The 18,365-nt window shown below is 41.9% G+C and overlaps 1 protein-coding gene across 1 annotated transcript in view; it reads left to right on the top strand.

Moving 5' to 3' along the window:
• Positions 1-7,553: 7,553 nt before the first annotated feature.
• Positions 7,554-18,365, top strand: part of rabep1 (rabaptin, RAB GTPase binding effector protein 1) — a 314,581-nt gene continuing 303,769 nt past the window's right edge. The window contains exon 1 of the mRNA XM_069885028.1: positions 7,554-7,627. The gene's annotated coding sequence lies outside the window, so the exon portion shown is untranslated. The remainder of the gene's footprint in view (positions 7,628-18,365) is intronic.

Genomic DNA, 18,365 nt, shown 5'->3' with positions numbered 1-18,365 from the left:
CCTATATGATTTGAATTATTTGCCATTATTGAATAAAATTAAATATGATTTAAGCCGATGGAAGGATTTGCCGATAACTTTGATAGGGTGAGTAAATTGTATTAAAATGAATATTTTTCCTCATATACTGTATCTTTTCCAATCAATTCCATGTAAAATTCCAAAATTTAATAAAAAATATTTGAATGCGTTAATGAGGACCTTTTCGTCAAAAGGTAAATTACCGAGGGTATGCTACAAAAATTAACTTGGAAATATGCTTTAGGAGGTTTGCACTTTCAAAATTATTATTAGGCAGTGCAATTAAAATTTATTAATAGAATGTTTGAAGTAGATCAAGTATAGGCTAAAATTGAGATAGCTCAGATTCAGGAACAAAGAATGGATCGATTTATTTATAAATGGAATCCTGAACTTTTGCAAAATTATAATTTACCTGTGCTAAAACAGGTATCAGACAAATCTTATTATTGGGACAGGAGGTAAAGTCTCGACTAAAATTTCCTTATATCAGAATAAATTGTTTTCTTTTTCACAGAATAATCAACTTTTGAAATTATGGGAACAGAGAGGTATTAAATTGGTGGAAGTTTGCTATGAATCTGGAAATATTGTTTCATTTAATAGAGAAAGAAAAATATGAAATCCCTTTGAATACATTATTTACCTATTATTAGATTTGAACTTTGCTGTTAGATAATTTTGGTCATAGTTTACAGCTACCTAGAAGAACTAGAATTTAGAGATAATTGACTGAAGGTGTTAAAAAAGGGTTAATGTTAATTTGGGAGATGTATGCCTTATTGCAATGTAAAATGTTAAAACAAGATGTTGATAAGTTTGAATTAAATGGGAAAAAGACTTGTCTATTTTAATTACTCAGGAGGATTGGGCGACCATATGTGAAGGCAGTATGACTAAATTGGTAAATGTAAGATATAGATTAGTTCATTATAATTTTATTCATTAGCTTTATTTAAATCCTGAGAAATTAAGGAAGTATGGTTTTAGTTCTTCAGATTTATGTTTTCGATGTGGTAAATAGGTTTTTTGTTTACATTTAGTATGGATGTGTGAGACAGTGAAACCCTTTTGGAAAAGAATTATGGAATTTTTGGAAGGGTTATATAAATTTTATCACTTGATCCTTTCATATTTCTATTGGGATATCTTAAAAATCTGAGTTTTGAATTAAAATTAGATAAGTTTCAAATTTCATTTATTTGATTAGCGTTGGTTGTTACAAGAAAATGTTTAGCTGTTACTTGGAAGAATGAAATCGAGTTGAATATTCAATGTTGGTATATGGAAATGAGATCATGTATCCTATTGGAAAAAATAACTTATAATTTACATAGTAATTATTATTTTTGCTAAGGAGTGGAGCCCATATATGAAATATATCTAATATACAGTAATGTGGCAGTGTGAGCAGTGGAAGAAACACAGCCACCACATTGAGGGTCGTTAATGACAGTTTTTATTCAAATTCAGCATGCCCCTTGAGCTCAGCATTGTGACATCATAATCGCTGCCAAGGGTACATGCTGGAAGGGATGCTGGAGTCAAAGAGAAACCTCTGACGATGCCATTTCCCCATGGCTGCCCAACCACGTGGCAATATAAGTAAGCCCGGTTCACCATGGTCACACAATCCCCACACCCCACCAAAACCGGCTATGTGTCCTGTCGCTTTGGTGGCCAGACCCAGCGCTTGGGCATGGCCGTCTGCACCGGCTATGATAAGTTCAGATGGGCCGCCTTCAGGCAGTCCACCATAAGAGTTCCTCTCTCCCCCCGTCGTCCAGGGTGAAGGTTCCGCTGGACCGGTGTAAGACTTTGTATGGCCTCTCGTATGGTCGCTGTAACGGTGCAGCTTGTGGTCCCCTCCACACAAAAAAGAACTGGGCTGAGCTGAGCTCTTTGGGGAGATGGAACAGCTAGGTGCTGTGGCTTGCCGGGTGTGGGGGAGCTAGGGAGGCCAGTCGCCTGCAAAGGTCCGCCAGCAGGTTTTTGTTGGTGGCCATGATGTCAGAGTCTGGGCTGAAAAACTCACCCAGCAGGAAAAACGGTGCACCATAGACCATTTCCACTGCTGAAGCCTGCAGGTCCTCCTTGGTTGCTGTCCTAATCCCGAGAAGGACCCAGGGTAGTTCATCCATCCAGTCTCGTCCAGGGAGCTTGGCCATAAGCAATACCTTCAGGTGCCTGTGGAACATCTTCACCAACCCATTGGACTGTGGGTGGTATGGTGTGGTGTGGTGGAGCTTGACATCTGAGTCCACAGGGCATACGTGAACTGTGCCCCTCTGTTGCTAGTGATGTGTGCTGGGACTCCGAAACTTATCATTGACTGACCAGAGTCCTGACACACATCTCTGCAGAGCCCTCCTTAATCGGGTCGGCCTCCAGCCACCTTGTGGCCTGATCCACCACTGTGAGGAGGTAATGAGCCTCCTTGGAGTCCGGCAGCATCCCGACAACATCAACGTAGACGTGTTGGAACCTGCGAACTGCCGGGTCAAAGTTCTGGATGGAGGTTCGCGTGTGTCACTGGACCTTGGAGGTCAGGCACCTGGTACAGTTCCTGGCCAGTTCTGCCACCTCCTTCTTCAGCCCCACACAAACTGCTCTGCAACCAACTGCACAGTTGTCTTTACCGGTGAGTGAGGTTGTGGATCAGTCTGAAGACCTTTACCCTCCAGTGCTGCGGGACCACCAGGCATCGCGTGCTTATTGAGATATCGCAGAGCCATGTGTCTGGGCTGCTGGGCAGCCCGAGATTGAGGCCCGAGATGGCGGTCCGCAAGGCCTGCATCTCCGCATCATTCCTCTGTGCCTGATCCAGTTGCTTGTAATCCAGGCCGGGTGCAAGAGTGTTGATGGCTGGACGGGAGAGTGCATCCACCACTACATTGTCCTTGCCGGCCCTGTGTCAGATGTCGGTCATGAACTCAGATATGGACAAGAGGTGACGCTGCTATCTGGTGGAACACGGACCCTTGGCCATCACCAATGATTGAGTGAGGCGCTGTGATCCGTGAAGGCTGTGAACAGCCTGCCCTCGAGGAAGTAGCGGAAGTGGCGGATGGCCAAATACAGTGCCAGGAACTCCTGGTCGAAGGCTCTGTATTTGAACTCTGGCGGGCACAGCTGCTTGCTGAGAAAGGCCAGTGGACGCCATTGTCCATTGAACCACTGTTCCAAAACACTATTCAAAAAACAAATTTTGAGGGTACAGAGTAGTTATGTCCCAGTCTGGATCAAAGGAAAAGCTGGAAGTCATAGGGAGGCTTGGTTTTCGAGGAATATTGGAAATTTGGTTAGGAGAAAAAGGGAGGTGTACAAGAGGTATAAAGAGCAGGGAGCTGAGAAGTTGAAGGAGGACTACAAGGAGTGTAGAAGGAATCTTAAGAAAGAAATTAGAAAGGCCAAAAAAAGGCATGAAGAGGCTTTGGCTGACAGAGTAGAAATAAATCCAAAGGTTTTCTATAAGTACATTAAAAGTAAAAGATAAGTGAGAGATAAAATTGGACCCCTTGTAGATAGCGAGGGTAGGCTGAGTGAGAAGTCTGAGGAAATGGGGGAAATTTTGAATGATTTCTTTGCCTCGGTATTCACTAGGGAAAAAAATGTTGAACCAGTTGAAGTAAAGAAAAATAGTGGGAGGTCATGAAGCATATAAGGATAACCGAGGAGGTAGTGATGGCAGTGTTAAAAAAGATAAAGGTGCATAAATCTCCCGGACCGGACAAAATATTCCCTAGGACACTCAGGGAGGTTAGTGGACAGTTAGTGGGGCCATTAACAGAGATATTTAGGATGTCACTGGCCAAGGGGGTGGTACCAAAGGAATGGAGGGTGGCGCATGTGGTTCCTCTATTTAAGAAAGGGTCCAAATGCAAACCTGGGAATTATAGGCCTGTAAGTCTGACGTCTGTGGTGGGCAAGTTGATGGAAAGTGTTCTGAGGGATGCTATTTACAAATTTTTGGAGGTACAAGGATTGATAGGGAGTAATCAGCATGGTTTTGTCAGGGGTAGATCATGCTTGACAAACCTGATTGAGTTCTTCGAGGGGGTTACAAAAAAGGTTGATGAAGGGAAAGCTGTGGATGTTGTCTATATGGACTTTAGTAAAGCTTTTGACAAAGTTCCCCACAGGAGGTTAGGAAAAAAGGTGGAGGCATTAGGTATAAATAAGGAGGTGGTGAAATGGATTCAGCAGTGGTTGGATGGAAGGTGTCAGAGAGTAGTGATAGAAAATTGTTTGTCCAATTGGAGGCCGGTGACTAGTGGAGTTCCTCAGGGTTCGGGCCTGGGTCAACTATTATTTGTTATATATATTGACGATCTGGATGTAGGGGTAGAGAATTGGATAAGCAAGTTTGCGGATGACACAAAGATTGGTGGTGTTGTGGACAGTAAGGTAGATTACCGTAGATTAAAAGGTGATTTAGGAAGGCTGGAGGTGTGGGCTGAGAAATGGCTGATGGAATTTAATACAGATAAATGTGAGGTGCTGCATTTTGGAAAGGCAAATTTAAATAGGTCATATACATTGAATGGTAGACAATTGAGGAGTGCAGAGCAACAAAGGGATTTAGGAGTTATGGTAAATAGTACCCTCAAGGCTGATACTCAGGTAGATGGTGTGGTGAAGTAGGCATTTGGAATGTTGGCCTTCATAAATCGGAGTATTGCATTCAAGAGTAGGGAGGTTATGATGAAATTGTACAAGGCATTGGTGAGGCCAAATTTGGAGTACTGTGTACAGTTTTGGTCACCAAATTATAGGTAAGATATAAACAAAATAGAGAGAGTGCAGAGAAGGTTCACGAGAACGTTGACAGGATTTCAGGGTCTGAGTTACAGGGAAAGGTTGTGCAGACTGGGGCTTTTTTCTCTGGAGCGTAGAAGATTGAGAGGGGACTTGATAGAGGTGTTTAAGATTTTAAAAGGGACAGACAGAGTAAATGTGGATAGGCTTTTTCAATTAAGAAAGGGGAGATTCAAACTAGGGGACATGGTTTAAGATTGAAGGGGGGAAATTGTAAGGGGAACATGAGGGGAAATTTCTTTACGCAGAGGGTGGTAGGGATGTGGAATGAGTTTCCGGCAGACGTGGTTGAGGCGGGATCATTGGTTACATTTAAGGAAAGACTGGATCGTTACATGGATAGGAAGGGACTAGAGGGGTATGGACCGGGTGCTGGTCAGTGGGACTAAGAGGATGGGGATTTGCTACGGCATGGACTAGTAGGGCCGAACTGGCCTGTTCTGTGCTGTAAGTGGTTATATGGTTATATGGTTACTACCCACTGCCATAGCTGAGGCATCCATGGAGAGCGCCGTGTGCGCCTCCGGCCATGGGTGCACCAGCAGAGTGACACTGGCTTGAGCCTCCTTTGTCATGATGAAAGCACTGTCCACCGCCTCTGACCATGATAGTCTTTTCTTTAGTGGCCATGAGCATGAAAAATGGGTGCATGGTGCACACAGCTCCGGGGATGAAATGATGGTAAAAGTTCACCATTGAACAGTTGGTAACTTCTCCGGCACTGGCACAGCCCCAGCTGCCGAAATTGTGTGCCTTAGGAACTGAAGGGATTCCTTGCTGAACTAGCATTTGGCCATGTTGACCGTGAGGCTGAAGTCCACCAGCCGGGTAAAAAGTGTGCAGTGGTGGGCTTTGTGTTCATTGCGGTTGTGACTGGCAATGAGAATATTGTCCATGTAAATGAACACAAAGTCCAGGACTTTTCCAACAGTGTCCATGAAGCGCTGAAATGTTTGGGCCATGTTCTTTAGACCGAAGGGCATACACAGGAACTCAAAGAGGCAAAAGGGGTGATAATGGCTGTCTTACCCACTTTGACTGGATGCACTGGGTTTCTGATGGTATCCCCACATGAGGTCCACTTTGGAGAAGACCCATGGACCGTGGAAGTTGATGAAGAAGCCCTGTATGTGGGGCACTGGTTACCTGTCAGGGGTGGTTGCATCGTTCAACCGACAGTAATCCCTGCACGGTCTCCAGCCCTGGACAATTTCAGGACCATATGGAACGTTGATACCCAGGCGCTGTCCGAGCGATGGACAATTCCCAGTTCCTGGAGCCTGGAGAACTCCACCTTTGCCTGCTGGAGCTTCTCGGGTGGCAGCTGTCTGAGTCTAGCATGCAGCAGGGGGCCTTGTGTGGTGATATGGTGGAAGACCCCATGCAGGGGCAGGGTGGCGTTGAACTGTGGCTCTAAGATGGCGGGGAATTCGTAGAGTATCTCATCGAACGTCCCTGGCAGTGGCAACGGTGGTGATTTTGGGCCTGTGGGCTTCAACTGTGTCCAGGCAGGTGGAGTGGAATGTTTGGACGTTGACTAGCCTTTTGCCCTTCATGTCAACCAGTAGGCCGTGAGCTCTTAGGAAGTCAGCCCCTAACAGCAAGGTGCCCACAGAGGCTAGGATGAACCTCCAGTGGAACTTCTCCTTCCTGATCTGGATCTGTGCCCTACAGGTGCCATAGGTCCTGATGGACCTAGGTCCATTGGCTGCCTGCAGGTTTGGACCTCGAGATTGGGTGTGGGCCTCTAATGCTGTGGGGGAAGGATGCTGAGCTCAGCCCCTGTGTCCACCAGGCAGCTGCTGGATCTGTCTGTCACAATGAAGGAGGCTGTTTGAGTGGCCAGCCATCGCAGCCTGGTCATTTCCCTGAAACTCGCAGAGCTGGCGGCACTTAAGGGCTTGTGCTCCCCAGCACTGGTGGTCAACTGGGCCACCTCTGGCTTGGGAGTGGCTTGCAGTTGGCTGGCTTCTGGTCATGCCACCTGGTTGAGGGCTGCATCATTCTCCCTCTTTGTGCACCAAAGGGCATCCCCATGGGCTGCTGCTTTCCTCGGGTTCAAGAAGTCTTCATCTGTGAGGAGCAGCTGGATGTGCTCTGGCATCTGTTTCAGGAATATCTGGCAGAAGAGAAAACAAGGTTTGTGGTCTTCTGCCAGGGCCAGCATTTCATCCATCAGCGCTGATGGACTACAGTCCCCAAGCCCATTTAGGTGAAGGAGCCTGGAAGCTCGTTGCTGGGGTATTAGCCCAAAAGTTCCAAGCAGCAGGTCTTTGAGGGCGGTGTACTTGCCCATAACCAGGGGGTGGTGGATGATGTCGTCCACCCTCACTGCCGTATCTTGGTCCAGAGCACTCACGACATGATAGAACATCGTGGTGTCTGAGGAGATGTTGCAGAGTTGAAATTGTGCTTCCACCTGCCTGAACCATGTTCTGGGTCAGTGGGTCCAAGAGGGGGAATGCTTGATGGAGACAGCATTAACCTCTGCTGAATCCATGGTGTTTTGAGTCCAGAAAAATGTCTGGACTCGTCGGGGTCACCACTGTGGTGGTGTGAGCAGTGGAAGAAACACAGCCACCACGTTGAGAGTCGTTAATGACAGTTTTCATTCATATTCAGTGCGCCCCTTTAAGGGAAGCATGAGCTCAGTCACCTGGTACATTGTGACATCATAATCACTGCCCAGGGTGGGCGCTGGAGTCAGAGAGAAACCTCTGATGATGCCATTTCCCCATGGCTGCCCTGCCATGTGGCAATACAAGTTGGGCTGGTTCGCCATGAGGATGTAAGCCACCACAGTAAATCCTTTTTTATCCCACTGAGTTGGGGCTGTACCTAACATGGTGACGGTTTGATTATTATATGTGTAAACTCCTTTTCTCTCTTTCTTTTCTTTTGGGGGTTACAAGGGTGGAGGGAGATGGGTGGAGGAGAAAGGAGGGTATTAGCGGAGAAAATTATGTATATTTGTATTCTTTATTTGACTGTATGTCTTATTTTGAAAAATAAATAAAATATATTTTTTAAAAAGGGAGAGACACAGAGTTGAAGGAGAGGACATTCAGGATAGTGACCTCAGCATTGCTACCCATGCCACGTGCTCATGGATTTAGCTCAAGAAATGGTTAGAGCTATAGTGTAGGTGGGAGGGCTCCAGGTTTATAGATCATTGGGTTCTATTCCAGGAAAGATCGAATCTGTTCTGACGGGACGATTTGTATCTGAACCTAAGGGGGCCAAATATCATTGCGGGCAGGTTTGTTAATGCTGCTTCAGTGGGTTTAAACTAAATTTGCAAGGCAAGGAGGGAAAAATGGTGGAGCAAGTAGTGAGATGGACGAGGATAAAGGTCATGTAAGTCTTGAATATATAGACAGAAATCAAGGTTTTGAATGGGATAGAAATGTTCTCAGGTGTATTTATGTCAATGCAAGGAGAAGTTTTGGAAAGGCATGTCATCGTAGGGCCTGGATTGACACGTGAAATTATGACATTATTGCTATTATTGAATTGGTTGAAGGAGGGACAGGACTGGCAGCTCAATGTTCATTAACCATATAACCATATAAGCACTTACAGCACAGAACAGGCCAGTTCGGCCCTACTAGTCCATGCTGTAACAAATCCCCACCCTCCTAGTCCCACTGACCATACCCCTCCAGTCCTCTCCTCTCCATGTAACTATCCAGTCTTTCCTTAAATGCAACCAATGATCCCACCTCAGCCACGTCTGCCGGAAACTCATTCCACATCACTACCACCCTTTGCGTAAAGAAATTTCCCCTCATGTTCCCCTTACAATTTTCCCCCTTCAATCTTAAACCATGCCCTCTAGTTTGAATCTCCCCCACTCTTAATTGAAAAAGCCTATCCACATTTACTCTGTCTATCCCTTTTAAAAGCTTGAACACCTCTATCAAGTCCCCCATCAATCTTCTCCGCTCCAGAGAAAGAAGCCCTAGTCTGCACAACCTTTCCCTGTAACTTAAACCTTGAAATCCTGTCAACATTCTCGTGAACCTTCTCTGCACTCTCTCTATTTTGTTTATATCTTTCCTATAATTTGGTGACCAAAACTGTACACAATACTCCAAATTTGGCCTCACCAATGCCTTGTACAATTTCATCATAACCTCCCTACTCTTGAATTCAATACTCCGATTTATGAAGGCCAACATTCCAAATGTTTTCTTCACCACACCATCTACCTGAGTATCAGCCTTGAGGGTACTATTTACCATCACTCCTAAATTCCTTTGTTGCTCTGCACATCTCAATAGCCTAGCCTACCATTTAATGCATATGACCTATTTAGATTTGCCTTTCCAAAATGTAACACCTCACACTTATCTGTATTAAATTCCATCAGCCATTTCTCAGTCCACACCTCCAGCCTTCCTAAATCACCTTTTAACCTACGGTAATCTTCCTCACTGTCCACAACACCACCAATCTTTGTATCATCTGCAAACTTGCTTATCCAATTCTCCACCCCTACTTCCAGATTGTTAATATATATAACAAACAATAGTGGACCCAGGACCGATCCCTAAGGAACTCCACTAGTCTCCGGCCTCCAATTGGACAAACAATTTTCTACCACTACTCTCTGACACCTCCCATCCAACCATTGCTGAATCCATTTCACTACCTCCTTATTTATGCCAGGTGACTGAGCTCATGCTTCCCTAATGCCTCCACCTTTTTTCCTAACCTCCTGTGGGGAACTTTGTCAAAAGCTTTACTAAAGTCTAAATAGACAACATCCACAGCTTTCCCTTCATCAATCCTTTTTGAAACCCCCTCGAAAAACTCAATCAGGTTTGTCAAGCATGATCTACCCCTGACAAAACCATGCTGATTATTCCCTATCAATCCCTGGACCTCCAAATATTTGTAAATACCACCCCTCAGAACACTTTCCATCAACTTTCCCACCACAGACGTCAGACTCACGGGCCTATAATTCCCAAATTTACATTTAGACCCCTTCTTAAACAGCGGAACCACATGTGCCACCCTCCAATCCTTTGGTACTACCCCCGTGGCCAGTGACATCCTAAATATCTCTGTTAATGGCCCCACTATCTGTCCACAACCCTCCCTGAGTGACCTTGGTAATATTTTGTCCGGTCCTGGAGATTTATCCACCTTTATCTTTTTCAACCCAGCCATCACTACCTCCTCGGTAATCCTTATATGCTTTATGACCTCCCCACTATTTTTCTTTACTTCAACTGGTTCAATATTTTTTTCCCTAGTGAATACCGAGGCATGATAGACTGGGAGGGATGAAAGGGGAAGAAGTAGCATTGCTAGTCAGGGAAGATATCACATCTTTGCTTAGACAAAACTGCCCAGAGGGCTCATCTACAGAGACCTTATGGGTGGAGTTGAGGAACAGGAAAGGCATTCCCACACTGCTAGGGGTGGATTATAAACTGTCCAATAGAGAACATTTGAGGAGTGAATCTATAAAGAGATAGCAGACCGATGTAGGAAAAAAGTTGTGATGGTAGGAGATTTTAATTTTCACATATTGACTAGGACTCCCATACTGTAAAAGCGCTGGATGGCTTGGAGTTTGTCAAATGCACTCAGGAAAGTTTTCTAAATCAATATATTGAGGGACTAATGAGGGAGGATTCAATACTTGATCTTGTATTTGGGCTGGAGACAGTCAGGTGACAGCAGTATGTGTTGACAAACATTTTGGGTCCAGTGACCATAAGAGTTTCAAGTTAATTATGGATAAGGGTAGGTCTGATCCTTGCGCTGAGATTCTAAATTGGAGAAAGGCCAAAGTTGTGGAAATGAGAAAGGGTCTAGGAGGGCTGAATAAGATTTTTTTATGGCAAGAATGTGTTTAGTAAATGGAAAATGTACAAAGGAGAAATTTTGATAGTGTAGAGTTTGCATATTTCTAACAGGATTAAGGCAAGGTTAACAGCCATAGGGAAGTAGCAATCACACCCCCAACACATTCCCCTGTGCCTGCAGGAGATGCAATACTTGTGCCCACACCTCCTCCCTCACCACGATCCAGGGCCCCAAATAGGCCTGTCACATGAAGCAACTCTTCACTTGCACATCCAGAGGACTTATCTACTACATCTGGTGCATCCTTTGCGGCATTCCCTACATTGGAGAGTTCGCTTCCCTCAGCACCTCCTCTCCATTCACAACCTCAGTGACCTCCCAGTGACCACCCATTGAAATTCTGGGTCACACTCCCATGCTCACATGTCTGTCCATGGCCCTGTGTACTGTCCCATCCTGACCACATGCACATTGGAGGAACAAATCCTTATTTTCCATCTAGGCACCCTCCATCAAGCTGGCATTAACATTAACTGTACTGATTTCCATTAAACTGCCTTTCCCCCCCCCCCCTTGCCTTTTCCTTTTCCAGTTCTTCTGCACACACAGCCCAGCCAACCTGCCTCCCCACCCTCCTTTCTTAGTCTATCATCCTCTGCCTTTCCCACCCCACTTCCCAAACACTCTTGATGGACACTTGCCAGTATTTTCTCTCACTTTGATTCAGTGTTCTAGCCTGAAATATCGATTATGTTACATAAAGGACACTGTTTGTCCATGCTGAGGTTCTCCAGCATTTTGTGCTTTTACTGGCATAGGGAACAATAGTTTTCAAGGGATATTGGCAATGTTGTGTGGAAGAGAGAGGTGTATAGCAAATAAAAGCAACAACAAGGAACTGAGATATTAGAAGAGTATATAAACTGCAAGGAAACATCTAATGAAAAGATAGAAAGGCACAAAGAAGATGTGGTTGTTTTGGCAGATAATGTGAAGGTAAACCCAAAGGGGTTCTTCAAGTATGTTAAGAGTAAAAGGATAGTCAGTGGTCATCCATGTGTGGAGCCCTTACATTTTAATTTTGCATCAATATCTACTCTGGAAACTGGAATAGTATACAAGGAAAGAAGCAACTGTGGATGAAACATAAAAAAGAGAAGGGTTTCTTGCTCTTTTCCAGTGAATAATGATATCACCCAGGCCTGACATGATATTCCCTCAGAACTCAAGGGAGAAGAGTGTAGATGAGTGCAGGCATAGGGGCCCAGGCAGAAATATTTAAAATATCCTTATCCAAAGGTGAGGTGACAGAGGATTGAAGGATAAATCATATTGTTCAGTTCTTAAAAAAATGCTCCGAAGTAAACCAAGAAATAGGTTCAGGCCAGCGGGACCAGTGGTATGATGTTTTCGGCACAGACTTGAAGTGCCAAATTACCTGTTTTCTGTGCAGTAGTGTTTTATGGTTCTTAAGTTAATTCAAAGCAAAGGTAAAAGACATAGGAAAACATGTGTGGAAGCAAAAATAATAGTGGGAATATTTGAACTTAACACTGGGAACTAAATATCAGGTATTTTTGTACATTTTATTTTTCATTTCCATCAATATAAGTACAGTATTTATCCATATCATAGCCGCCCTGTCCAGAGAAGAAACAAGCCTTCCGTCGCGCATGCAGCCATCTTCAGCGCAAACTCCGGGAGATCCAAAATGAGTGGTGGACTAGCCTCGCCAAACGAACCCAGCTCAGTGCGGACATTAGCGACTTCAGGGGTTTCTATGAGGCTCTAAAGGCTGTTTACGGCCCCTCACCCCAAGTCCAAAGCCCGCTGCGCAGCTCAGACGGCAAAGTCCTCCTCAGCGACAAGATCTCCATCCTCAACCGATGGTCAGAACACTTCCAATCTCTTTTCAGTGCCAACCGTTCAGTCCAAGATTCCGCCCTGCTCCAGCTCCCTCAACAGCCCCTAAGGCTAGAGCTGGATGAGGTCCTCACCCAGGATGAGACATATAAGGCAATCGAACAACTGAAAAGTGGCAAAGCAGCAGGTATGGATGGAATCCTCCCAGAGGTCTGGAAGGCTGGCGGCAAAACTCTGCATGCCAAACTGCATGAGTTTTTCAAGCTTTGTTGGGACCAAGGAAAACTACCTCAGGACCTTCGTGATGCCACCTTCATCACCCTGTACAAAAACAAAGGTGAGAAATCAGACTGCTCAAACTACAGGGGAATCACGTTGCTCTCCATTGCAGGCAAAATCTTCGCTAGGATTCTACTAAATAGAATAATACCTAGTGTCGCCGAGAATATTCTCCCAGAATCACAGTGCGGCTTTCGCGCAAACAGAGGAACTGACATGGTCTTTGCCCTAAGACAGCTCCAAGAAAAGTGCAGAGAACAAAACAAAGGACTCTACATCACCTTTGTTGACCTCACCAAAGCCTTCGACACCATGAGCAGGAAAGGGCTTTGGCAAATACTAGAGCGCATCGGATGTCCCCCAAAGTTCCTCAACATGATTATCCAACTGCACGAAAACCAACAAGGTCGGGTCAGATACAGCAATGAGCTCTCTGAACCCTTCTCCATTAACAATGGCATGAAGCAAGGCTGTGTTCTCGCACCAACCCTCTTTTCAATCTTCTTCAGCATGATGCTGAACCAAGCCATGAAAGACCCCAACAATGAAGACGCTGTTTACATCTGGTACCGCACGGATGGCAGTCTCTTCAATCTGAGGCGCCTGCAAGCTCACACCAAGACACAAGAGAAACTTGTCCGTGAACTACTCTTTGCAGATGATGCCGCTTTAGCTGCCCATTCAGAGCCAGCTCTTCAGCGCTTGAGGTCCTGCTTTGCGGAAACTGCCAAAGAGTTTGGCCTGGAAGTCAGCCTGAAGAAAACTGAGGTCCTCCATCAGCCAGCTCCCCACCATGACTACCAGCCCCCCCACATCTCCATCGGGCACACAAAACTCAAAACGGTCAACCAGTTTACCTATCTCGGCTGCACCATTTCAGGATCGACAATGAGATAGACAACAGACTCGCCAAGGCAAATAGCACCTTTGGAAGACTACACAAAAGAGTCTGGAAAAACAACCAACTGAAAAACCTCACAAAGATAAGCGTATACAGAGCCGTTGTCATACTCACACTCCTGTTCGGCTCCGAATCATGGGTCCTCTACCGGCATCACCTACGGCTCCTAGAACACTTCCACCAGCGTTGTCTCTGCTCCATCCTCAACATCCATTGGAGCGCTTTCATCCCTAACGTCGAAGTACTCGAGATGGCAGAGGTCGACAGCATCGAGTCCACACTGCTGAAGATCCAGCTGCACTGGGTGGGTCACATCTCCAGAATGGATGACCATCGCCTTCACAAGATCGTGTTATATGGCGAGCTCTCCACTGGCCACCGTGACAGAGGTGCACCAAAGAAAAGGTACAAGGACTGCCTAAAGAAATCTCTTGGTGCCTGCCACATTGACCACCGCCAGTGGGCTGATATCGCCTCAAGCCGTGCATCTTGGCGCCTCACAGTTTGGCGGGCAGCAACCTACTTTGAAGAAGACCGCAGAGCCCACCTCACTGACAAAAGGCAAAGGAGGAAAAACCCAACACCCAACCCCAACCAACCATTTTTCCCCTGCAGCCGCTGCAACCGTGTCTGCCTGTCCCGCATCGGACTTGTCAGCCACAAACGAGCCTGCAGCTGACGTGGACTTTTACCCCCTCCATAAATCTTCATCCGCGAAGCCAAGCCAAAGTCAAAGTCAAAAGTCAAAGAGTAATAAACAATGATGCAAAAAGAATTCATATTTTCATATTTCTCCCCTACCTTCCCCAAAAAGTAAGAAAAATTAATAAAAGAAAACCTCCCTGATAATCATATAATTTCTTAATTATTTAAATTTCAGATTTACATAATGATCTTGAACCTTGAATTAACTAGGGTGAGTTGGAGCAGGAGTGGTGGATGCAGTAGTTGAAGTCAAAGCAACAAAATCCATATAAGGTTTCCAAATCTTATCATTTTTTTGGTTGATTCTCTAAATTATACATTATTTTCAAATGGTCTACAGTTTGCCATTTGTTCAACCCCACATTATTGTCTAATTTCCATGTTACAGCTATGCATTCCTTTGTTATTGCTACACTTAAAAACTTCTTCTGATAAATATCTACCTTCAAACCAAAAATATCTCCTAATAAAAATATTTTGGGATCTTTCAAAACTTGCATCTTCATAACTCATCCCAATAAAATACTTACATGTTTCCAACAATGTTCCTTCTTTTTCACATTGCCAAACTTCATGGCGAAAAGTTCCTACTTCTTTATTACATCTAAAACATTGATCAGAACAATTGGAATTAATTCCATGTAATTTATATGGAGTATAATGTAATTGATGTAAAAAATAAAATTGTACTATTTGATATCTGACATTAATTGTATTAGTTACACTTTCATAACATAATTTTGACCCTACTTAATCTTGAATTTGTATATTTAAATCTCTTTCCCATCTCAATTTAGATTTAAATAGATCCTTTTTCTGAATCCTCTTGCAATTTTATATACATATTAGTAATATATCTTTTGATAAATGTATCAGTTATTAAATATTCAAATCTACTTTGTTCAGCAAATCTAAAATTTATCCTTAACTTTCTTTTTAAATATGATTTAAGCTGATAATAAGAGAAAATGTTATTATTTGGTACATAATACTTATCTTACAATTGGTCAAAAGTCAAGGAAACAGATCTCAAAAAAAATCCTTTATCCCTTTTATTCCGCAGTTATAGCAAATGTCAAAATAAACATTATTAACTGTAAAAGGAATCAAGGGATTTTGCTTTAATAACATTCTAGCCAACTGATAATTCTTCATTCCTCTTTCTACATTGTTTCCATTCCATACTTTAAATATATGTTTCAAAATCGGTGTATCTATTTGCCCTCTCAACAATTGTTCATGCCATTTGTACAAAATATGCTCAGAATTATTTTCTCCCATTTTATTCATTTCAATTTGAACCCATGTAATCTTTTTATCGGTCTGATAACAAGAAGACAAAAATCTAAATTGAGCTGCTTTATAGTAATTTTTAAAATTAGGCAGTCAAGACTCGTTCCCCCACCCCCCCCCCAATCATTTTCCAATGCCATCCTATGCATTTTGTCTCACTAAATAAACCTTCTTACACTTTTATTTAAATCTTTAAAAAAAACCTTGGTAAAGATTGAAAAAGATATTGTATTCTTGGAAAAATATTAATCTTAACACAAATTGTCCTTCCTATTAAAGAAATAAGTAAATCCTTCCATCTTACTAAATCTTCTTTAATTTTCAATAGAGGTATATAATTTAATTTAAATAAATTATTTAAATTCTTATCAATATTAATTCCTAGATATTTAACCATCTCCTTCTGCCTTTTAAATTTTGTCACTTTCTTAATCTGAGTGTAATCTGCTTCAGTCACTGGCATCACTTCACTTTTATCAATATTTACTTTATAACCCATACTTTGCCAATCGAACATTTACTTTTTTTAAATGAACTTTCAGGGTTTGAGAGATATATTACATCATCTGCAAAAAGAATAATTCTATGTTCTTTATCATTCATCTTAAAACCCTCAATCTCATCATCACTTCTGCTAAAGGTTCTATGGCCAATGCAAATAAAAAAAAAGGAGATAAAGGACAATCCTTGTCCAGATGATCTTTCCAATAAAAAAAATAGATTTTGTCTATATAGATTGTCTATTTGTAATTACTCTAGCCTTTGGGCAATTATATAATGCTCTTATATAATTTATATATAACAGTTTATAAAAACCTTCAATACTTTCAATAAATAGTCCCATTCTAATCTTCCTAAAGCCACTGATGATATTTTTCTTTTCTGTGCCATATTGAACAAACTTTAGAATTTAACATTATTGTCAGCTGATCTTCTATCCTTGATGAAACCTGTTTGGTCCAATTTAATCAATCTCGGTAAACATTTAGGTAATTTGTTAGCTATTAATCTAGACAAAATTTTGTAATCTGTATACAATAATGAAATTGGCTTATATGAAGATGGAAGCAAAGGATCCTTCTCTTTTTTTGGAATAACTGTTATTAATGCAGTTTTAAATAACTCAGGTAAATCACAAGGATCTTCCATTTGGTCTAACAATCCCATAAATTTCAGAATCAATAACTCTTTAAATTCTTTATAAAACTCCAGAGAGAAACCATCTCCCCCTGGAGCCTTGTTATTTGGTAAAGACCTCAATATGTCATATATTTCTGCAACTGTAAAATGATTTGTCAATTCCGTCTTCTCTTCTATATTTAATTGTGACAAAATAATTTGTGACAAATATTCATCTATTTTATCTCCATCCTTCAAAAATTCCAATTAGTATAATTTCTTATAACATTTCATAAAACATCATTAATATCCTGTGTTTTATAAGTAAGATGATCTGAATCTTTTATATCTAATATTGTTCAGTCTTCAATTGCCACGCTAGAGCTTTATGCACTCTATCTCCCAAATCATAATATTTTTGTCAGGTTTGCCTTATATCTCTCTCCACTCTATATGTTTGTATTGTATTAAATTTAAAATTTAAAAAAATCCAATATTCTTCATTTCTCATCATTTTCTTGATTTTGAAATTCTTTTTCCATCTTTATTATTTCATTTTCCAAATGATTAACCAGATATATGTTTTAAACCTTACCTGTCTTCTTAAATAAGCCTTCATAGAATCCCAAACAACAAACTTATTGGTTACAGAATGTCCATTAATATCTGTTGTCTCATAAATTCACAAAAATCATGCCTTTTTAACAATTAAACCTCCATCTATAACCTGTATTTTGCTCCTCCTCCAATAAAATTGACATAACCAAAGGTGAATGATCAGACAATATCCTTGCTTGATATTCAATATTTTGAATTCTTGCTTGCAGTTGAAAGGAGATTAAAAACATATCTATATTTGAATATGTCTTATGTCTAAAGGAATAAAATGAATAATCTCTAATATATCAGGGTACATTCTCCTCCAACTATCAACATGTTTTATTTCATTCATAAAATTCTTCAGTTTTAACTACCTTGTTTTTAAGTATAATTCCACCTGATCTATCCAACTTCGAACAAAAGTAAAATTAAAGTCTCCTTCCATAATTAGTTTCCCTTTGCATTGACTAAGTGCATAAAAACATCTTGTATAAATTTCCATCATCTATATTCAGTGCATATATATTCAAAGTCCAATAATCAGAATAAATTTTATAATTTACCATCACATATCTCCCCACTTTATCAATAATTACATCCAAGATTTTAACTGCTAAATTTTTATTTATTAATATTGTCACTCCTCTAGCTTTAGAATTAAATGAAAACAATAATGTTCCTATCCAGTCTCTCTCTAATTTCACAGGTTCTATTTCAGTTAAATGAGTTTCTTATAAAAAAGCCACATCTACTTTAGTTTTTCTCATATAGCTTAATAACCTTTTTCTCTATCGAATTCTGAATTCCGTTAATATTAATACTAATAAAAAACAATTTCCCTGTCATTAGACACCAAAACTAAAACACAAGTCCATCCAGAATCTCCCTCCCTCCTCCCCACTCACCTCAACCCTCCCTATATAATATACTACATATATAAATA

Source organism: Narcine bancroftii, chromosome 6 (genome assembly GCF_036971445.1).
Source record: "Narcine bancroftii isolate sNarBan1 chromosome 6, sNarBan1.hap1, whole genome shotgun sequence".
Taxonomy (NCBI): domain Eukaryota; kingdom Metazoa; phylum Chordata; class Chondrichthyes; order Torpediniformes; family Narcinidae; genus Narcine; species Narcine bancroftii.
This window is presented reverse-complemented; position numbering and strand designations above follow the sequence as displayed.